The 2,820-nt window shown below is 30.5% G+C and overlaps 1 long non-coding RNA gene across 3 annotated transcripts; it reads right to left on the reverse strand.

Annotated features, from left to right (window-relative positions):
* Nucleotides 1–466: 466 nt before the first annotated feature.
* LOC112463656 lies at nucleotides 467–2,459 on the reverse strand. 3 transcript variants are annotated; one of them, XR_003041826.1, is made up of 4 exons: nucleotides 2,339–2,459; nucleotides 1,911–2,047; nucleotides 1,417–1,748; nucleotides 468–1,014 (listed from the first exon to the last, which is right to left on the reverse strand). It is a non-coding gene; the product is annotated as an uncharacterized LOC112463656 (long non-coding RNA). The 3 variants fall into 3 exon arrangements; XR_003041825.1 differs by lacking the exon at nucleotides 2,339–2,459 and adding an exon at nucleotides 2,147–2,203; XR_003041824.1 differs by lacking the exon at nucleotides 2,339–2,459 and having other exon boundaries at nucleotides 467–1,014; nucleotides 1,911–2,229.
* Between the last annotated feature and the right edge of the window lie 361 nt (nucleotides 2,460–2,820).

Consider the following 2,820-nt stretch of genomic DNA (forward strand, 5'->3'; position numbering starts at 1 on the left):
ATATATATATATATATATAGTATTACTACTTATTTATAGCATTATATTATTTTACTATATTCTACAAAAAAATACTTTCCAATCTAAAAATTTTTGTTTTTTAAATATTTTTATTTATTTATACATATATATATATATATATGTGTATATATGTATACATTTCCTTATGTGTGTGAAATATAATTAATATTCAATTTTTTATGAAACTAAGTCTTAAATCTTAATTTGTCTTAATAATCTATGTAAGATATGTATTGTTTAGTTTTATTTTTTATTTTTATTGTTTATTTTTGCCATATTTTTTGTACATATATATTTAGAGTTCCTCATATTTTTTAATAAACATATTTAAAGTTTAAAGGCAATTTATGTAAATATTGATTTCATATAAATATAATCAACATATATGTTTCTTATCATTTTCTCTACATTTAATATTATACATTTACAGTAATAACATAAAATAATATACTATTTTTTAAATTCCTTTTCAATATTAAATAACATATCGAGGTGGATTTATAAAATGGAGATCATTATACACTACAGAATCGTCTACTTCGGTGGGGCCTAATGTTGTATGTTCTTTACGAATACCTCCAAAAACTATCAGTTCTCCCCTTCTCACTACAAGAGAATACAGAATTCTCTCATCAGGCTCCGAATGATCGTTTTGCTTTAAGGGAATCCACAAAGAGTTGCAGTCATCCGAAAGAACATTGGTAATATCCAATACAAATATCGACAATGTGTTCTCAGCTTTTTTGGATACTTTCGTCAGCTGTGTCTTCTTATTTCAAATTTTCTCTTCCATCCTCCTTAGTGATTTTAATTGACGTTGTCTATTCGTATTTCGTGTTCAAATTACCACGCAGAGGTTGATCGCGAAATGCGGCCATGCTCAGAGTATTATCACTGTAAAATGATATTGTTTTTGGAATACTGGACGCTTGTGATGAAGCGTGTGCATTTTGCGAATGTGACCTGGAGAACGCTCAGTGCCATCTATTTATGCTAAAAAAAAATATTATCTCTTGTAATATATTTTATTATACAATACACACATATTTTTTTAACTTTCAAAGTCCCTTTGCTTGAAAACAAGGCTATAAATATTGAAACATTTATTCTATTATTTTGAGCCATAAAATCATTCCGTCATACCATGTATTTTAACCTATATATGCATATATATTTTTTTAATTATTATAATACAAAGAATTGTAAGTAAAATAAGTAATAGAAGTTATATAAATAATATAATTTGTAACATTACAGTTTGGCTATTTGTCTTCCAGAGATCATGATTTGATTATATAAATTTAGTTAAAGAATGCTTTTGTAGTATCTAATATAAATTTACAATATGCTTATACAATATCTTAACTGAAGCTGGTCAGTTTCTTCAATAGTTACCTAATGCAACGGATGAGACCAGCCTCCGAACAAAATCAAACTTTTCTTATAATAAAGCATAGTAGCACAAGCTTTTTAGGCGATGGATAGTTGCCCATGGTGATCTGCCTGACCCATGTCCTCGTGCCCAAATCCAGCTGCCATAAATCATTGAACGTCGTCCATGTAGCTGTGCAGCCACCAGACGTACATGGAGTTATCGTATATACAGGCAGAATGCGAGTGTCTCTTTCCAATAGTAGATATCCAATGCATAGACGGCAATGAGTTCCACAGCAAAGATCCAAAGGTGACGGACTTTTGAAAGTGAGCTTTATTGTGTTCTATCACGTCTAAATAAACAAGATAAATATTAGTATATCGAATTTATATTTTGCACCAACACACGTACATAACGTATCTACATGTTGAACATACATAAATGAGCGTGTAAAGAATAATGTAAATTACTATGTTTACGCGAGCGTTACTTCTGTAGTATAATAATAACTTACGATAATTTCTTCGCGTAAACAGGAAAATCTCCTCGACATCAGCTCCCTGCCGTTATAGGATTTTCTTCGTATCCTATCTTCTGAAGAAGCCCATCGAAAATTCTTGATATGTATATGACTAGATGACATTCATAGCACTGGGCAAAAATCACATAACATTCAGAGCACTGGGCAGAAATCACATATTTTGTAAGAAACCGGTAATCTAACTTATACTACGTTTACGCGAGCGTTACTTGATTCTGTAGTAATAGAACCTGATGTTATTAGGTTAAGTTGTTCTTCCACTGCAGATTTCATTATGAGAAAAACTAATTCTGAATCTATTTAATAAAAAGGAAATACATATATATTTTACAATATTATCCATGAATCTCAATCATTGTTAAAGATTTTATATTTATATACCTATTTAGAACAGAGTTTACCTTATGGAGAATCTTAACTTTTCTCTTTAAAACAGGAAATTCTTTTCTTAATCAAGGAATACATTGTATAATAAGGATGGAATTGAACCACAGACTTTACGGATAATAATGACTTGCATTGTATGTATACATAGCCACGTGTTGTTCTTATAACAAATAATCTTTAAAACGATGAGGATTTAAGCGGGGAGCACATACTTTTGCACAACGCATAATGCGTAAGCATAAGAAAACTGATTGGTTTATTTCCTTATGCACATGTGTATGGACCAATCAATTTTCTTATGCTTACATATTATGCGTTGTGCAGAAGTGTGTGCTCCCCGCTTTAAAGTTAATGGCACAAGATCATGGTCATTATATGACCCTGTACAAGATATACATTTGATCTCCGCGTATAACACAAAAAAAAAGGCGCGTTCAGCAAATCAAGCTGCTCAATAGCAGTCAAACATGATTGGCTTTTACTTTTTAAACCAACC

The sequence above is a fragment of the Temnothorax curvispinosus genome, unplaced genomic scaffold (genome assembly GCF_003070985.1).
Source record: "Temnothorax curvispinosus isolate PA1 unplaced genomic scaffold, ASM307098v1 QBEX01001439.1, whole genome shotgun sequence".
Taxonomy (NCBI): domain Eukaryota; kingdom Metazoa; phylum Arthropoda; class Insecta; order Hymenoptera; family Formicidae; genus Temnothorax; species Temnothorax curvispinosus.